We start from the raw sequence: 22,072 nt of genomic DNA on the forward strand, positions 1-22,072 counted from the left end.
TCGGTTCGAGTTACAAGGCAGGGTGGTTGAATATGGTGAAATGGAATTTTGTTTGATTAGCGGTTTGAAATTTGGACCATATGTTGATATAATAAATACAAAAGTCAGCACAAGTTCAACATTAAGGAATCGGTTGTTACCTAACGTGAGAGATGAAGATTTACGGCTGAAAGATTTAGAAGACTACATAAAAGGGCCAACATTCTCGACGTATAGCGATGAGGATACGGTAATGGTTATGCAAATGATGTTTTTGTTGAGGGGTCTCATAGGACGAGACGACAATACGTGCATTTCGTCGACAGTATATGAGCTAGCCGATAGTCAATACAATTGGAACAGGTATTAAATTTATTATTTGTTATTTATTTATAAATACTTGATGATTTATATTAATTATAATGAGTACTATAGGTTTGTGTGGGGTACGTATTCGTGGAGGTATAGTAAAACACAATTACGATTTTGGTTTGGTAAAATCTATAGATATTTACGAGATAATGAGAGTGTGGGTTACGCGGAGATGATGAAGTATACAGTGACTGATTTTCAGCTTCCGTTTAAGTTTAGTTTTAGGTGCAATTACTTATATTTTTTAAGTGCTTATAAGTTTGGACAAAGCATAATTTTTTTTCGTAATACTAGGTATGGATTTTGGAGACATTTCCAAAAGCTTTGAGGTTTGCGCATCACGCAAAAAATGAAATTCCAAGAATGAGGACATGGAGAATAAAAACACAATTATCTGTCGAGCAATGTTTATGTATATTAGACGTTTCAGTGGTATAGTTATACATTCCTTATATTAATTATATATAATTAAAAATTACAACAATTTTATATACTTAAATTTAATTTTTTAATTTTGCAGGAAAATAACATCCCACGTGTTTTTGAACCAACGCCTATTGAGATCCATTTGCCATTCTTTGTGCATTATATAAATTGGACTCTAGACAAAGTGTAGTCGCCACCGCAACAACAGAGTCCTCCTAAGGAGCGGTCTCCATCACCGCAACAACAGAGTCCTCCTAAGCAACGGTCTCCATCACCTCACCCGTCTCAGTTTCAGGGAGCAGACTACACCTCAGGCTCTCATTTTCGGGGAGCATATTACACCTCAGCCTATTATTTTCAAGAAATATACCACATACCTCCAGAAGACAGTAAAATAGACAACTTATTGGGCGTTATTACTCAATTGAAAACCACAATCGAGCACTTTGGGAAGAGAATGGATAATTGGGAAAAAGATAAACAATTTGGTGTGAACGATATGGAAAATGTGGATGCGGGTGAAGCATTTTTTTCGTGGTTTGGATACCGAGTCAGGCCATACGTATGTGCAGATGCCACTGCCTATTGTTGTAAATAAGGATAACACGGTTATACCGTTAAAAGGGCAAGTAAAAATGACATCAAAATTTTGTAGGGAGCCTTATACACAGGTATAAAATTTAGTAATTTCTTTTTATATAGTATATAATCGTTCCAAATTAATTAACATATTGATTTTGTAGGTTCCGTCGACGGAACCATTGAAGAACAGAAAAGGGAAAAAACCGCAGAAGTCCAATAATGTAGAAAAAAGACCATTACTATTGGAAGGTTATGCAGATAGTGATGATGAATTTTGGAAATTGTGGGGAAAGAACATGGGAGCGGTATTTTTAGAGCATAGACTTTTAAGAGGTATTGAGATGAATTGGGAATTTTGGTCAAGTTTACTCGGTATTGGCTCTGGATAGTTGCTCTATGAGGTAACACACATCCCTTATTTTATATTACAAAAAGTGTTAGATGGTTAATTGTACAATATGAATTTTTTTTTTCTAACACGCAACATTTAGTTATCTGGACGTCCCTGCTCAAGGAAATAAATCCGTCGACTGGTAGGTGGACGATTATTAATCTTGAAGGAACGACTTTGGAACCTGGAAAAAAACATTATTTGAGGCGTGTAGCAGCCGGGATGGTTGATGGACCACATTGGAAGGATATTGATCGGGTTAGTATATATATATATATATATATATATATATATATATATATATATATATACATACTAACCTGATCAATATCCTTCCAATGTGGTCCATCAACCATCCCGACTGCTACATAGAGTTAAGATCAAATAAGAAAGAAAATTTTGGTAGGAAGATAAAAAGTTTTTTTTTTCTACATATTTTTTTAGCGAACAAACAAAATGAATCATCACATGATTCATTAATAAGATGATTTACAAGAAAAAATTATCAAAAAAACATGTTAATGATTCATTTACACAATGATTTTGTTGTTATTCACTAAAATTGTCATAAAAATGAATATTTTCTTAATTTACTTAAAAATGAATCATGAAGATGTTTTTTTTGAAAAAAATTTCTTATGAATCATCTTACAAATGAATCATCTAGTGATTCATTTATTTTGTTCATCAAAAAAATATGTACAAAAGAAACTTCTTACCTTCCTACAAAAAAAATTTCTTACCGGATCTATATATATATATATATATATATATATATATATATATATATATATATATATATATATATATATATAATTAAAATATATATATATCTAATAACTTATCATTTTTTTGAAGGTTTTAATTCCCATCAGCATACCGCACATGCATTGGTATTTGACTAATTTGGATCTCCTTACATGGAAAGTGAGCATATATGATTATGCCAAATGGTGTGGTTTCTTTAAAAGATATGCGGGTGACGGTAGTTTCAAATCGTTGGGAGATAGTATATTAAGTGAACTAGACCACATATCATATTGGGCCCATTTTCCCTATAGACAGAAACCTACTAAGGTGGAATTCATTAAAGCTAAACATGTCCCGCAACAGGAAAAAGTAGAAGACGGAGAAAGAGGAGATTGTGGAGTTTTTGTGTGCATATTCATGGAAATTCTTGCATCGGGTGTACCAGTGGAGACACGTCAGTCACCTAAAGATATGAGATTTAGTTACCGTAATAGGATGGTAGAAATTATTTGGAATAGTAGACTTTGATTGTATTATGATTATTGTTTTAAGAATATTTTCTTATGTTTTGATTATGTTTGGGAATACGCCTCTACGGATCAGTGTACACCTCTGCGGATCAGTTATAGAATTGTTTTTTGCGGATCAGTGTACACTTCTACATAACTGTTAAGGAATACGCAGAACTGTTTTCTGCGGATTAGTTATAGAAATTATAGACGTATTTAAGTGGTTTTTTGTGAGATTGTGAGTTTCAATTACCAGTAGAATTTGTTTTTTCATTGTGTTTGTGGAGAGTGATTTGTAAAATGAGTTTTATTATTTTGTGTACGGGAGGGTCGTGGCAGTTAGTTAATGGAGATGAGGTTTACGTTAGAAATAATGTGAAAACCTATGGTTTAAATCTTCCTCCTAACATTGACCATGAAATATTATTACAAATGGTTAGAAGTAAGGCAGATGTGTTAAATAGCCATATATGTTTGTCTTTTAAACACCTGGAGTTAGGGTATGTCATAGAGCTTGGAGATGAAATTGATGTATTTCAATTTAGACATGTAATGTCTGAATCAAAGAAGACGTTGCATTTGTATTTAATGGTGGTAGGTGAAGAAGTTGAAGAACAAGCAGTGGTTAACAACCAGTTTAATCTAGCAAAAACTAATAGAGGTCATAGAGAAAGCCAATGTGATGGAAACCGTTCAAGGGGAAAAGGAAATGAAGTGCCAGTGGGTTATGAAAAAAATGTTTCGGTTACTAATAAATTTGTATCTGATAATGATACTTTTGTATCAAGTAATGATAAAGAAGCAAAAGTGGGCATGACTGAATTACAACGTCAAAATTTGTTCGAGTTTGGAGAAGTTCCTGAAATTGATGATCAAATATATGAGGAAAAATCAAATGAAGGGTGGTCGGATGATGAGTACACGCAACAAAAAACTGCTTTTAAGCCATGGTATTGTGTTTCGTCTATTTCTGATTGTCCAGAACCTATTCTTGAACCTGGACCATTTCACAGTTTAGGTCTGAATGATAAATTAATTGTCAAACAAACCTATAACACCAAAAAAGACCTAGCATTTGCTGTTAAATTCAAAGCCATTAGTGAAAAGTTTAAGATAAAGGTTGAAAAATCTTCAAAAATCTCGGTACCAGGCTGTTTGTATGCAAGAAAACTGTCATTGGCGTTTATACGCATCTCTCATTATAGGAACATAAATGTTTGAAATTATGACGTTTAATGACGAGCATACATGTTCTTCATTGCTTATACACCCAAATCATAGGCAAGCAAATAGAGAAGTTGTGGGAACCATAATACATGACATTATGGGTCAAGGAAGTTTGAGAGTTTGGAAGCCTAATGATATAATTAGATATATGAATGCTTTGCTACAAATAAATATGAGTTATTCACAAGCGTGGCATGCTAGAGAATTTGCTTTGGGATTGATGATGGGGACCCCCGAAGAAAGTTTCTCCAAACTTCCAGTTTATTTTCACAATCTGAAGAAACATAATCCTGGTACTGTGGCGTATATAAAAATTGATTCGAAGGATCGTTTTGAGTATTGCTTTTTCGTTATTGGATACGTGGTAATATATTTTTAAATATATTTGTTATTTTCTTAAATGTTTATAAACAAATTATATTGTTGATATATTAATGGTTTTTATATTGTTGTTGCAGATACATGCTTTAGAGAGTGTTGTAGAAAAGTTATTATTATAGATGGTGCTCATTTGAAGGGAAAGTACAAAGGCCCCATTGTAACATCCCAAAAATACGGTCCAAAAATTTCATTTTAAACCATTTAATAAACCATAGTTATCAAAAACTTCATCAAATATAAGTCAAAGTATTTCAAAACATTATCAGAGTATCATATCAAAACATCAGAGTAAACATCCCAAGCTAAATCATCATAGTTTGTGCAATGTAGTCATCCCGAGCCCTTCCCTATGCTACTAGAAGTACCTGAAACCAAAACTGAAAAATATAAGCACGAAGCTTAGTGAGTCTCCCCAAACTACCACATACCATACACATAATCACATAACCACATACATGGGGCCTAGCCCGCTATATCAGGCCCCGCCTGGCATTGGACAAACCCGACATCAGGCCTCACCTGGCATCGAGCCCCGCTAGGTATATAGATCTGTTTCTACAAGGCCCCGCCTGTCTCTAGGCCCCGTCCGCTATACACATATAATCATGCTAGTACATAACAGTCAAACACTACACTATAACTGCTACCTATCTTGGGCCCCGCCCCTACTCTGCTAATAATGAGATATGGAACCCCTTCCACACTCAACTAGTGATGAGATACGGGCCCCCGCCCACACTCACCTCCCTACCAGGAACATATAAGTATCACAAAGACAACAAGTATAACTAAACATGCATTCCTTCCTCGGGTACCACCTGGCATCGAACCGTAGTTCGGAAACATACATATTAGCCTTCCTCGGGCCTCGCCTGGCATCGAACCGAAATCCGGAAACGTAGAAACTACACCGAGCTATCCCCGACATAGGATCTAATCTGGCATATACTAACATACATAAACGGGCCGACATTAGTGCCTTATACCCATTCCTATTGGAGAAAATTCACCTCACAAGTTGCCTACTGAAACCTACGAATAATCCTCTTGCTGCTAGCTGGAAGATCCCCGAACTGCTAATCTCTCGACTCCCCGAGCTATCATTACCAACATAATCCTTAGTCAAAAAATGATTCTTCTTCTTAGGGTAAAATGACCATTTTACCCCTGGTCAAAGTCAATGTTTAGTCAAATTCAGAGTCAACACCCCGAGTTGACTCGACTCGCTGAGTTGCTCCATCAACTCGTTGAGTTCTATAAATCAGAATCTTCGAATCGCGATCCAACTCGTCGAGTCACCCCCTGACTCACCGAGTTCCCTGGCTACTCATAGTCGTGATTTGGCGAATCAACTCGTCGAGTCATCCTCAAACTCGTCGAGTCCCTCTCTGGACTCGGCGAGTCCCTCTGTCTGATTGGGCTATCTTAATGGGTTAAGCTCTTATTCTTTAGATCCAAGCTTCATGCTTCAACTACATAATAGAAATGCCCTTTTGAGGGTAAAGTTTCCAACAGTACCCACTAATAGTCCTTCTTAATGGGTTTAGCTAAAACCCTAGTTCTTTATGTAACAGCCCGGATTCCTAGGTATTATTCATTTATTTATTTTTGGTGAATTGTGAGGAGACTCGGCGAGTAGGATTGCGGATTTGGACACGGTTTCGCGTCCGGACTCGGCGAGTCCAAGAGTGGACTCGGCGAGTCCACGCTGTTTAATGAAACCCTAATTTCCCAGCCCTGAGCCCTATTTAAAGGGCCTTATAAGCCTTCATTGCGGCTACCTTCGACCTTGAGAACACCAGAGCACCTGTGAGTCCTTGTGAGTGAGAAAAGAGGCCATTATTCTTCATCTTTGTGTGTGTTAGCAAGAAGGGAAGAGGAAGGCTAACTTGGAGGGTTAAGGAGCTTGGATCTACTTCCTTTTGGACAGAGGAAGCTATTTGAGGTATTATTCAGAGCTTATTCTCGTATTTTTATGTATATGGTCAAATCTAGGGTTTCTTCATGCCTTGTATGCCTTGTAATTTGAGTGTGAGAGGTCCCTTTGAGAATTGGTACCTAGATCTGGATCTTAGTAGGTCCAGAGAGTCCCAAATGCCCTGCTTTATGCATATCCTTTTGAGTTGGGGACTTAGGTTACCATTTTAGAGGTCATTTCACCAAAAGAAGCCTTGTAAGCGTTGCATGGTAGCCAAGATTGTACCTTTACGTGATAAATGTGCTTGGAAGGACTGGATCTATGAGTTACTGGAGCAGATCTGGCCTCAGGAGTGAGTTTGAGTTCATGCATGGCTTAGACTCGCCGAGTCCGAAGAACAGACTCGGCGAGTAGCTTGAAGATTGCCTTTAACCACTCAGCGAGTGGTTCTTACCGAGTTATGGGTTGACTCAGTGAGTCAGGGAGAGTCAGAGAGGGTTGACAGGTGGACTGAGTCAAGCTGGAACTCGCCGAGTTGTTCTTGAGACTCGGCGAGTTGAGTCGTGGTGGCCCCGCGATTCATGCCAGGTGGAACTCGTCGAGTCAGGGAAGTACTCGACGTGTCAAGAGAGGATCCTAGGGAGTCAGTGAACACGTATAGACTCGCCGAGTCGCTTTAGTGCACCCGCCGAGTCCGGTCAAAGTTGACCGTTGACCGTTGACCAGTGTTGACTTGATAGGGGTAGTCAACTTTAGTTGTGAAAGTGTTAATTAGAGGTATATGATGTTATAGGAGGATTATAGCTCGGAGGATCGAGCGCGAGTGATTTCCAGGATTCGCGAGTAATCGAGATACACGAGGTGAGTCTTCTCACTATACTTCACCTTGAGTAGGTAACCAGAGTTATGTGACAAAGTATTTGTATGATATACGTATGTTATGTGTTGTACTGCATTATTTCTATGTGATTTATGTTGTGCATGCTTATAGAGTTGGAACCGGAAGGTTCCCAAAGTTAGAACCAGTGGGTTCACAGAGTAGGGTCTACGGACCCACAGAGTTATAGCCTCGAGTGGCTAATATGTGTTATGTGCGGTATTTTGGGGAACTCACTAAGCTTTGTTCTTACAGTGTTGGTGTTTATTGTTTCAGGTACTAGTGATGACCGTGGGAAGGCGCTGGCTTGATCAGTACACACACATGGGATTTTTATGATATGTGATCTTGGGATTTATTGTATGACATTGATTGGAGTTTCAAACACTGATGTTTTATGAAAAATTAAATGAATATGTTTTTATAATATGCGAAAAATTATTTTGAAATTCACGGTGTTACACTTTAGGACATAACTCCTTGTACAGAAACCATAATACTCCACACCAAAGCATGCAAACTGAGATCTAGGCCTTGGACACCCAATGAATGTGTAAAGTCTCAGGCTTTCCTTCCATGCATGGACTTTTGGGGCTTAAAAGGCCATAAAAACATCTTAAAGCTTGCATGGGGCTTCCATGGCCATAAATTTTGCACCATTATGCCATCAAACCCCTTCTAAACCTCAGATTTGAAAGGTAAGTCACTTGGGACGTCTATTCCCCAAGGACTAAGCTTCTTGGACCAAAACCCTCGTAAAGTGAGCATAATGAGATCTAAGAGACTACTAGGAAAGTTAGATGATTTATTACCAGAAAAGGATGATGATAATATGTTGTTTCTGGATCTATAATCTCTTATTGGATTACTCTAGCTTCTTCTTCTTCTACAAGCTTCAAATTACACAAGGTTCACTAAAAAATGGCTCACAAGCATTAGGGTTTCGAGATCTAAGGTTTGGACAATGGAGGCTGGAAATGAGGCCCTGAAGTGAAGATTAAGATGCTTAAATAAGGTGCAAAACCCTGAATCTAGGGTTTCCTAAACCCATACCAACTCGTCGAGTAGGTCTCTCTACCCACGTCCAAAACAAGTTCCTACTCGTCGAGTTATTCCCCAAGGACTCAACGAGTAGACCTCCAATTTGCTTATTATCTTTCCTTAATTAACCTTCTAGTTTATGGGTGTTATAACCATCTTGCATGCAATAGCCATGGATGGCAACAATCAGATCTTGCCTATTGGGTATGGAATTTGCCCAAAAGAGACTATGGATTCTTGGACATGGTTTCTTGAAAAACTACATGAATGCATTGGTGATGTGGAAGGTCTTACAATGGTCATAGATAGGGCACCCACAATTGCTGTAAGTATTAAAAATGTTTTTCCAAATGCTCAACATGGATTGTGTGGTTTTCATCTAATAGGAAACATAGTCCACACCTTTGGAAAAAACAAACAAAAAACAACAATTTTGTTTTGGAATCTGGTAAGAGCTTACAAAATCACTGAGTTTCAATTCTATTAAGGGAGACTTCGTAATATAAGAGATGATGTAGCGACATATCTTAGTCAAATTCCATGTGAGAAATGGACCATAGCGTATTGCCCTACCATGAGGTATGATTATATGACCTCAAATAGTGTGGAGTCAATGAATGTTGTATCAAATAAAGCAAGGAAGTTGCCTATATTACCACTTCTTGATTTCTTTCGTGCACTTATGAAGAAATGGTTTTACAAACGGCTGATGGTTGCATGTATGATTATGTTTAATTTTAAATTATATGATAAATGTCATATATATAATAATATATGTTTGTTTTAACATAAAAAAGTACAACAATACTTACGAAGTGGGCCGAAGATATGGTTAAAAAAATAAAGAGGGGATTCAAGGATGGTCGGTATCCGGTGTTGAAAATACAACATATCAAGTGCATGACTTCAAAAGTGGCGGTCTAGTGAATTTGAGGGAAAAGACTTATTCTTGCAAATATTGGCAACTAACTGGTTTGCCATGTGGTCATGTGATAATGGTTTTAACGCACTTGAAAAATGACCACTATGGGCATATGGCTATAGATGCTTATAAAATTGAAACATATCGAAGAATGTACGAGCAGGTCATATACCCTCTTTCAAAACTTAATGATTGGGAGGTTCTGGATGACCTTATGATTGTTAACCTTCCTGTGATGGAAATACATCAAGCCAATAGACCAAAAAACACCAATCATATTCCCTCTCAAGGTGAGGAACCAAAAATAAGAAGGTGTAGTAGATGCCATAACACAACTCATAATGCAAGGACATGTAAGAAAATCATTCCAAAGAACCAAAGTAAAAGTAAAAAACGTATTGGGGCTTCAGGAAGTGGGACAAAAGCGACAGAAGAGTAACCGACGCAAGAAACCGAAAACCAATGGCAGCATGAGCCAGAGAACCAATGGACGCAACATACCAAACAACAATGGCAGCAACAACTAGACAACCAATGGACACAGCATACCGGACATCAATGGCAGTAACAGCCAGACAACCAATGGATACAACAGACCGAACATCGATGATTCAATGGCAGCAGGAGCCACAGAACCAATGGACGCAAGGGACCAAATACCAACTGTAGGAAGAGTCACATAACCAATGGAAGGGTTGCATCGAGTACCAATGGCAGCAAGAGACAGATAACCAATGGACGCAAGAGACAGTAAACCTAAGGACACAAGCAATAGAAAACCCATGGATGAAATACGAAAACAGATCAAAGTTTCTATGGTTCGGTTTGAATGAATGAAGTTTATTTCAAAGTATGTTTATTATGAAGGTTGTATGTTTATGTTTTCTAAAGTATGTTTTGTAACCTACTTAAAGTAAGTTTATTATTCAGAATATCGGTGTGTGTAATTTTATAAAAAACATGGAATATTTGTATAATTTTTATTAAACACACAACTTTTTTAAACGGATAATTAAATAAGAAAAAGGACTAACAAACAGCTCTGCAGATTACCAAACAACTCTGCGGATCCCGTAACAGTCATGAGGATTCCCAAATAGTTATGCGGAATAAGTAATATAAAATCACTTTACCATGCATATCCTTTCATCGATTCTATACCATTTCTTCTTCATTTCATTTTTTGAAAAATTAACCCTCATATTTTCCCTCGTAATGGCTTCCATACCATGGAGTGCTAAGGATAACCTGCGTCTAACTCATGCATATATTAATTTCCACGAGACCACCAGGGTGAATGATCCAAGTTATTGGACCCGTTTAACTTATGCCTTCAACGCTGACCCTCAAACTGCCCCAGAAAACTACCACAACACCGTTGACATCACAGCAAAATGGTATGAATTAAAAAAATAGAAGTCTTGGTTTTCAACAATAATTATACCAAAATTGATGACACATGTTCGAATGAAGATGAGGAAGTCATCCTGGACACGGCGAAAGCGGAATACATATCCATTAGTGACGGGTAAGAATTCGAGTTTGAAGGCCCTTGGAATCTCTTAAAAGATCTCTCGTCTTTTTAATTTGTATTGCATTTGTAGAAGGATATTTTAATGTAGTTTGTTTTTATTAGTTTATTTATATGCACCGATTTGTATTACGTTATTTATATGTATTTGTTTTGTATTAGGTTATTTACGAAACCAGTTAAGTTAACTTTTACTTTATTCCATAGAACATAAAATACAAAATAGTACAAATACATGGAAAACATACATCAGTAGCAAACATATTACATAAAACATTTCACATAAAAAACCGTTCTACATGAAATACTAGTGGTTCTTAACCAGATTCCAAGCGTCCACATACTCGAAGTCTTTTCCCTTATGCTCGAAAATGTAATGATCTAAAATCATTTCTACAAGAGCTTCCTCATTTGAGTAATAATAATTACTACTCTTTTTAAGATGATGATACCATCAATTGAACCATGCGATTTCATTCTTTAACTCCATCCACTTACTAAGAATATCTACATGTACCCGAAATTCTCCTTGTCTAAATGAGAGGTTGAACATACATGTTATGCGGGTCCATTAATCACCTCCAAGGTAATCAGGGGTAACCATTATTGTTACACCTTCAAAAAATTTCAACCAACATCGTATTATAACCATCACCTCTCTTGTCGTCTGTCACAACTGGCATTTTGCTAAGGAATTCTATTCCCATGTAAGAATCATCCATTGTAAAAGCCTATACTCTATTCTCGTTCAAATACATCTCATATGTTCAACTAAGGGTTGGAAACCTTAGAAATTACGGTTCAAGTTTGTTATGGACTAGGATCCCCTTATTGGGCCTAATGGACCACATTCATAAAACTTTAACATTTTGGGCCATGTAGGCCTAAAATAATCCATTTTGATCTCTAATGGGCCTTATTGGGCCATAACTAATCCAATTAATCCTAATAGGTTATAAATCCACTCTTTTATGTTAAATTGGGTCGTAAATACACTTAAGGGCCCAATAGGCCGAAACATATTTATTGGGCTTCATAAAAATTCGATCAAGCCAAGAGTTTGGGCCCAACACCATTTTCTTCATCTCACTAGCCCATTTTCGGCCCATATATATATATATATATATATATATATATATATATATATATATATATATATATATATATATATATATATATAACTAGGGGGACAAATGAGAGTAAGCCACCTCATTTTTGTCTAATGGTTGTCCAAGCTTATTACACATCAAATAACAAGGCATGAACTCATGTTTCCATGCATGCTTTCTTTCCCCTCTTCCTTTTTCTTCTTGGCCGAGCATCACAAACACCCACACACACACTTCATTTGAAATCCTTTCCAACACTCTCAAGAAAACTACTCTCTTTTCCTCTCAAAATTTTCAGGAATTAGAAGCTTTTCAAGGAAGTTCTTCCATAAGATCATCATCCTTGGTAAGATCTCGCAACCTAAATTGATTTGCTACATCTTTAAACTCAAATCACTCCTCTTACCACCTCAAATTCGTGACCATGCTCCCTAGAACTCATCAAGATTCGAAGATCACTTCAAGAAGCTAGCTAGAGTCATAACTTACACCACCTTCTTGTTATCTTCATCAAAACCGAAATCCAAACCCCAAGGTGAGTTCATACCCCCTTGTTTTTTGTTTTTACTTGTTTTTTGTTTTTACTTGTTTTTGGGGGAGAATACAAGTTAATTTGTGTAGATCTATGTGTATATGCATGACTATGTATGTTTTCCATGAATTATTTGGTGATTATGTGTTGATTTCTTCATTAATCTAAAAATATGTTAAGAACTTGAAGTTTATCACTTGGATCTTCATAAGAACCTTGAGAAAAGTATGTTTTATCACATATAATACATTTAAACTAGTATATCTGAGATTTATACACTTTAAGTAGCAAAAATGAGTGTTGTGTTCTAAGATCTATAAATTAAACTCATAAAACAGCCCTTGACAGGAAAGTTTTGGTCCAATCTCGGACTGTTTTGACCCTCTTAATGGAAGTATTTTTCAAAACTGTTTTACATGGATAAATTTCAGATTTATACCTTTAAAATGACTACTCTCACGTTTTCATACAAATTTTCTACAATTTTTGGCAAATTTTATAAAACTGCCTATCAGATTTCAAATAATTTCGGACCAGCCTGTGAAGGTGAGAAATTTCACACTTATTAGAAGCCATTAAAAATTATGAGAAAAATTGTGAACAAAGTAGAAAAATTTTACAAACTTCCGGAATTTACTGATCCAAATTTCGACTTACGATGATTTTTCTACAAATTTTACAAAAACTAGGTTGGAAAAGCCCAAAACCAGGAAAATGTGTATTTCCACAAAAATCAAGCCAAAAATGATATTTTGACAAAAATTGGTTTAAAATGTTATTTTTACCACAAACTAGTCATCAACACAAGTTTTGAACAAAATGGAGACTAAAGTGTTATTCTTACAAAAATTGGGCCTTAATTGTAAATTTTTGGGTTATTGGGCCATGAACGTCATTTTTACAAAAAAAAAGTGGGCTTTTTATATCAACTTTGTAAATAATCAAGCTAAAATAAACAAAACAATAGCAAAACGGGTTAAAAACGATATTCATATCCTTATCGGGTCTGGAAATAATATACATGTTTAGTGGGCCTTCGTGTCCTTTTACATGTATATTGGGATTAAAATAGACATTCATATTCCTTTGAGCCTGGAAATAATAGACACGTATAGCGGGCCTTAGTGGTCCACTTACATGTTTATTGGGACTAGAATGAGTTTTATATGTGTTCTTCTTTCTTTTGCTATTTTAGTAAATACTTGAACCAAAACCAACGATAATTAACAAACAGATTATTTTGATCAATTTCTATATTATTGGGCCTTAGTGGCCCATTTTTATGTGTGATAGGTTCTGTATACTATTTATATGTTTATTGGGCCTTATTGACCCATTAACATGTGCGACGTACCTTGGATACTATTTGTGTGCTATTTGGGCCTGTAAATACCTTACATGTGAAATGGACCTTAGTTGTCCTTTCATATATATATATATATATATATATATATATATATATATATATATATATATATATATATATATATATTTCGGGCCCATGTTATATAATTTCGTTCCAATTGGTCCTTGAAATGATTTACATGTTTAGCGATGCCTTAGTGGTTCACTTACATGGTTCATTAGGTCTGGAATGAGTTTATACTTTTCCTCGTGTAAATTCGATTAAGGATCTAGTGAGTTTTGTCGGTTGGCACCTATTAAGTGTACAATTGTAGCCTATAGTTATAACTAGAGTCTGTTGGAGGGAGAGCGGGGATTTGTGTATAGATCTATACGGGGATGACACCCCACACCTGAGTTGTTCGCTACAGTTAGACTAACTCAGTCTAGGGTGACGAAAACCTTATAATCAATAATCAAAACCGGCGTCCAACAACGCCAAGACAGGAGAAATTGTCATTATTTAGTATGGTTATGACGGCTCACTTAGAGGAATTAACGTTATGAAGTTTACGGAAGACCCTTCTCTTTTCTTTTGGATTACTCGGAAACATTCTCGTACTGGTACTCAACCTTGGGGGTTGGTATGACAGCTTTCTCTTTTACAGACAACATCAGGTTGTCTAGGAACATTCTCTTTACATGCTATTTACATTCTCTCTACATTCTCTTTACCCTTTTAGTCAAATAAACAAAAACATACATGCATTAATACAAGATCTGACACAAACATACTAAATAGTTTGTAGAAAATATCGGATTTTCTGGTGGTTTCAAAGTTATACAAATCATTTTCACAAACATGCTTATGAACTCACCAACATTTTTATGTTGATCGTTTTTCAAAATAACTTGTATTCTCAGGAAATCGTTGAAGCGGGATGAACGAAACAAACTAATGGATATTCTGTTATATTTTGTTTCATCATACTCTTACTATTTTGGCATGTAATATTCAAATAAAATACTCGATGTAAACAATGAATGTTGTTATATTACATGTGTGATGATGATGATGTTATGTTTCATTTATATTCACTGTAATGATATTTCAAGATGAAGTCACGCACAAGCCCCCGGACGTTTCCGCCGTCTGGTTCGGGGGTGTGACATCGTCCATGGACGTGGAGTATCAGACGACGGTGTTGCATTCGTAGAAGTTGGTGCATTGGAGGCCATTTATATATTTTCCAATACTGGGGTGAGTTGATACAATATTTAACCGGTATGACAATTTATACACTGATTCGTAGAGGTGTACACTGATCCGCAGAGGTGTACACTGATCCGCTGATAATAGTTATGTGGATTCCCAAACAGTTTTGTGGACTGATATTAAACATAAGTTCATTATTGTTAACCTTTTTTGTCAAATTTTTTACATAATAATCACATAAGGTATTAGTGTATTAAAAAAAACATAATATTAATAAACAAAAACAAAAATATTAAACAACGAAATAACGAAAAAAATTAAAAATCCTAAGATCTGAAGAGGTGTTTCGTTTCCTCAGAGGGCTTACTCCATCCGCAAAGGATGCTCTGCGGATCCTATGGTCAGATTCTGAAATCAGTTTTTTTATGGTTATTCTTTTCAAATGACCCCTCTTTTTTGGTCATTTACCGAATTTTCCCAATTAAAAATTTAAATATATTTTCTTGAAGTGTTAGATTATAAAGAAATAAAACCTTATGGAAATAGGACGGTATAGATTGAGAAATAAAAGTTAATGATTTCGATTAAGGAATTTAGTTGAGAGAGGGTTTAAAGAAAGTGTAGAATACAAAGGAAATATATTTTGTTCAATTTGATGTTTTTTATTTTAAGAAAAATGTAAAATTTTAAATGTAACATCCATCTAGTTAGGGTTGACTTTGACCATTGACTTTTTGACCATTGTTGACTTTGGTCAACTTAAGGGTTTTAGGGTTTTTAGGGTGTAGGTTGAGAGGGTACTCATATATTGTGTTTAGGTGTCCCATAGTATAAGTCTCCTCTATTCGAGAGTTGTTGTGTTAGCGTGTTGTTTGTTAGGTGAGTCTTTTCACTATATTACCTATGTCATAGTAGGGTGCATGTTAGACTAGTTGAGTCTTATTTGCTAATTGTTGTTATATATGTTTATTGAGTTGTTGATAACTCTAGGACTGGTGATAGTCCACATGGTTGTTGATAACCCATAGGGCTGGTGTAAGCCCATAGGACCGTTGATAGTCTCAAGGTTGCTGATAACCTACAAGTCTTTATTATGATGTGATGTATTGATATTTTTGGAAACTCACTAAGCTTCGCGCTTACAGTTGTGTGGATTTCAATGTGATTCAGGTACTTCATATGATCGTGGGAAGGCGAAGACTTGATTGTACACTCTCATCAGTAGTTTTCATGATTCTGCATTTTGTGATACTCTGATTTCTGGAATGACTGTATTTTGATACTTAAGGTTTCTTCACTTGGTTTTTCTTGGAAACAATGTTTTTACTTAATTTAAAAATGAAAAATTTGGTCGTGATTTTTGGGATGTTACATTAAATTAAGATGAAGATGATGAACTAAATTAAATAAAGTCAAATAAGACTAAACCTTTTCAAGTACATAATGCATTTTTTAAAATCTATACAAACACGATAATGAATTGTATCGACGAGAGCTTATACAAGTAGTCTATATTAGTAAATTTTGAGTTTGAATACAAAACTAAGTTATAATACGATCTGTATGGATGAGATGTCTCAATAGATTCAAGGGTGGTGGCATGGTGTATAATTTTTCTCAAAAAAAAACATTATGTTGTGTAGTGTCCCAAAAATAGTGATAAAAATTTTCATTTTAAAATCATCAAATCCATACATCAGGTGTCTCAAAATCAATCATAATACAATGTATCAAATTATCAGAGTAAAATAATCATCAATGCGGAATCATGAGGAGGATGTTGTGCGATCACGTCGAACCCTTCCCTTTCGAACTGGAAGTACCTGAAAATATTAAACCACAAAACCGTAAGCACAAAGCTTAGTGAGTTTCCCCAAAATACCACATACCATACATACATTGCCAGGGGATACCCCTATGGTCTTGCATACAAGTGTCATGGGCTACCCTCATGGTATTTCATGCCATTACCATGGGTTACCCCCATGGTCTTCCCTTGTAGTGCGTTGGCTACCCCAAGGTCTTACACACAAGTGACATGGACTACCCCCATGGTATTTCATACAAGTGTCACGGGCTACCCCCGGGGTTGTGACATCCCCAATTTCACAGCCAAAAAAGACCGATTTGTTTATGCTTGTTTTTAAAGCAGAGTAATATTTTAAAGAAAACAGTTGCGGAATTTGTTCCCAAAATATGATAAAGATTTATCAAAGCATTTCTTTAAAGAAATGTATTTTTATTATATAACAAAATCTCGGGATGTCATGTTCCGATACAGACACATAAGCATAAACAGAACTTACATTATTTACACTAAAGATTTACATCTCCTTTAATCTCTCAGTGCGAAGCAGCTTCATATAGATACCTGTGATACAATTAAACTGAGTGGGTTAGGCTTGGGAGCCTAGTGAGCATATAGGGTTTTCGACCACTATAATATAATTATTATATTCAACCATTAAACAATCAACCCAATTACCCATCACCATTATCTTCTTTATTTCTTAAGGTTTTACCCTATTAATCAACTATCCTTCCTTCATTCATTCCTAAGGATTGACCTAAGGAATTAGCACAAACTTCCATTTCTACATAAGGCGCATCTGCCAATATTATCCTTTAAGCGCCTCTGCCAGGATTACGTCATACACTATGAGGCGCGACTGCCAGGTTTATGACATTCTCTTTTAGGCGCATCTGCCGACATTATCTTATAAGCGCATCTACTATTGTTACGACAATCTCTATTTGGCGCGTCTGCCAAGATCACGACATTTACTACTTGGTGCATCTACCGATATTATTTTCAAGCGCATCTGCTAGTTTTATGACATTCCTTAATTGGTGCATCTACCAATATCATTCTTAGTCATCTTTCATACCTCATCATTTTATCACATACCAACTATCTCATCTACCCATGTTCTAACCAACATATTTGTAGATATAAAATACATATACAGTTGAACTCATTTAAAAACTATATAAAACATTCATTCCATACTCATCTCAAATAAACAACAATATATAAACACATAGCACGTATTTTATAACAAATACTTCATATTTATGTTTTAGAAGAAAGTAACCACACACTCTCCCAAACATATACTTAATACATTCAAACAATACTTGTATTATACCCGTGTTTATGAAAGGGACTATACACCCACACGTATAAACAACTTTATATTATACACATAGCACGTATTTTATAGAAAATACTTAATATTTATGTGTTAGAAGAAAGTAACTACACACTCACTTGATCAGAAGATGATCGGACAACACTACGGCTTGTAGAAGTAGTATCTCTCCGCAGATCTGGAAGATCTTCACAAAAATCGAACTTCTCGCGGGCAGAGCTTCTGCTCGGGAATCACGCTCTTCGGGATTCTCGGGGCTTCTGATCTTGCTTCGGGACTCGGGAATGATATCGGGGCTTCGGGGTGCTTCTGGCATGCAAATCGAGGTAAAACGGGAGAGAGAAGAGAGAAAATAGCAACCTTAAACATCTGGCCCTTCAAATCTATTTATAGGGCAAATTTGGCCCTTTCCACGTCGTGGCAACCTTTTTCCACGTCGTGGGCTTGGTCATCACTGCATGCGTCATCCCAAGTTGCATCTGGGGGCCTCCCGGAGGTGTCAGGAGACTTGCCACGTCATGGCACTGCTTGCCACGTCGTGGTCTCTGACAGTTTTGGGGTTTCGCGCCCCGAACTTCAGAAATTCATAACTTTCGCATACGAACTCCGTTTTCGACGTTCTTTATATCGACGCGAAGGTGAGATTATGCTCTACAACTATCGTTTAGACTCCATTGGCTAATTTTGACTTTATTTTTAATATATTATAAGTATATTACTTATATATTATCTTTAGTAGGCCGGGACAGGAAAACTCCGTTATAAACTCATAACTCCTTCATCTGAACTCCGTTTTCGTCTGTCTTTTTATCGTTGGACTACTATCGAAGAAATCTTCGACTCTCGTTTAGATCACTAAGGATAGATATCTATCTGCCTTAAATTCACTATTTACGTCGCGCTGGGTCGCGCTAGGTCGTGCCAGTTCTGTCGCGAAACTTCGACAGGTCATAACTTCTTCGTTATAACTCGGATTTCGGCGTTCTTTATATGCACGGAAACCTTGTGACATATACTACAACTTGGTTAAGATTAATCCTTCTAAATAATCTTCCATCAAAAAGTCATTTTTGATGTTTATCGTCTCTAAATTGACTAGCCCTAATCTACGGGCGTTATAAGGGTCTTCCATACAAGTATCACAATGACAACTAGCATCCTACATAATACAATCTAGTAGGCCGATATTGGTGCCTTTGACCCACAAGTACAGTGAGAAGACTCACCTCTCAGACGATAATCAACTACTACTACTCTCACTGCCGAAAATATTGATGCTATACACCACCTATATAGTCACACAAGGTAAACCCTTAGCCCACATTCCAAAACTATGAGTTTAACCAAAAGTAAACTTAAGTCAAAAACTGTAAAGACCCAAAAATCAAGGGTAAAAATTTCATTTTCATCATAGCTAAAACATTGATACCATTTATTTCAAACATTCCAAATCATCCTTAAGCAAAACATTTATCATAGTTTATCCCAAAATCATTCATTGCGGAAACCATAGCTGTGTGAACTGCGATTAATCTGAGCCCTTCCTTTCCAAAACGATGATACCTGAAACTGTGAACAAACCTGTAAGCACGAAGCTTAGTGAGTTTCCCAGAGCATACCACACACACAATCCACATTTCACATAACCTGTTAGCTATAAAATCTACCTATATCACATAAGCCATGCATATATAAACCTGTAAGGATGTCATGGGCTATCCCACATGGTCTTTACCTAGGAATGCCATGGGCTACCCCTCATGGTCTTACATCCAACGTGCCATGGGCTACCCTACATGGTCTTTACCTAGGAATGTCATGGGCTACCCCACATGGTCTTACATCCAATGCCATGGGCTACCCCGCATGGTCTTTACCTAGGAATTCCATGGGCTACCCCACATGGTCTTACATCCAATGCCACGGCCTCCCCCCAGGGTCTTCCATGCAATAACACATAATCACATAGAATATCAAATCACAGAAATGACTAACACATAAACAATAATCACATAATGGGCCGACCTTGGTGCCTTAGACCCATGAGTATGGTGAAAAGACTCACCTCGCACTGCAGACGCTTCCCGCATGAATTCCTTAGTTGCTGCCCCGCCAGCTTCCCGAGCTGCCACTACCGATCAATATACCCAATTAGCAATTGGGTCCCATACCATAATCCCTAATCCATGCATGGGGTAAAATGACCATTCTAACCTTGGCCCAGTATAACCCAAAACTAAGGCCCAATCCCAAAACAAAAATCCAACACTATAATGTCCATAAGTCCTTTAATGGCGCAATTTTCAAATTGGGCTCAAAACCATAATGGGCCTCCACAAATAAATATCAACCCCAAAACCTGATGGCCCAACAGGGCCCCAAAACACAAATTCCAAAACCATAAAATCCATAAAGGCCCATGCATGGCCTAATTTGCTAAATTGGGCCCAATCCCTCTAATGGATCTTACCCTAAGCCCAAACATATTCTTGGCCCAAAACATTTAACTTTTGAGGGCCCACTAAAGCCTAAAGACCCAAAGTCCATTGCTTGGCCCAAACCGAGGCCCAAAGCACACCAAGCCCATAACTGATGAGGACGTGGGTCGTACTCTTTTGTATGCTAAGCATACTTGTTGAATGGAGTGTACGATGCGCGTACCTGCATGTACGCCCAACATACCCCTCTATTAAGCCACTTTTCCATTAAGTGCTTAATACTCTACTCCAGAAGCTACAATTAAGGATCCAAGTCCTCTTCAACGTCTTAAACCATAAAGTTGCTTACTTGATGGCTTTACATGGCCTACATAAGCTCTAACTCCAAAAATCATAATCTACTTCCATGGAAATGGTCTTAACTCATGCATGAAACCATTAAGACCTCCAAGATGGCAACTTTCTGCCTTAGGGACTCATTTAACACTGAGAGTGGCAACTCTAAGCCTAAGAATTAGATTTCAACCATAAAGTTCCATCCTTGGGACCAAAATGAACTAAAACTCACAATGGTAGATCTAAGAGATGACTGATCAAGATCCAAGCTTTATACCTTCATCAAGCTGAGAATGAGTCCTAAAAGCCAGATCCACAGGCTCCTCCTTGATTCCCATATTTGCAACAAGTTCCATCTTCTTGAAATGCACCAGAATGCACCCACAAAGCTCACAACACTCTTGGATGAAGCTACCACTCGAAATTAGGGTTTAAGGCTATGAGAATGAAAGGGAGGCGCACCCCCTTAGACTTTAGGTGCTTTAAATAGTGAGCCAACACGAAAAATTAGGGTTTTGAAGATCCTGGACGTACGTTAGGCGTAATCCCCGTACGTTGGGCATATGTCTTTAGCACCCGTGATTCCTTTTCCAACACTACATTGGGCGTACTCACCTGGATGCCACCTTGCATGCATGGGCTGAAATGCAAGGTTTTCCATTTAGGGACCAATTCTGCCAACAACTTCAAAGTACTATAACTTCTTCGCTCTAAGTCCGTTTCCAATGAACTTTATATCCACGAAAAGGTGGCATGAAGCCCTACGCTCCTAGCTACACCCAAAGCCTTAAAACCTTTCGATGAAAACTCGAGAACCATAAAAGACCGAATCGTCAGATTATGCTTATACTCTTGGCCTGCAAAGACACAATCGAACACTTTCAAAACCGGGTGGTACAAAAAATCAACAGTTAAAGTTGACTTTAGTCAAATGCCATATGGTGGAAATCCTTGACCACGTCGTGGCCCACAAACAAAAAAACAAACGTTGATTCCCCAGTCGTCACGCCGTGGCAGCCTAGGGTCACGTCGTGGGCAA

This window comes from Lactuca serriola, chromosome 4, assembly GCF_051521515.1.
Source record: "Lactuca serriola cultivar US96UC23 chromosome 4, Lser_US96UC23_V15, whole genome shotgun sequence".
Classification (NCBI taxonomy): Eukaryota; Viridiplantae; Streptophyta; class Magnoliopsida; order Asterales; family Asteraceae; genus Lactuca; species Lactuca serriola.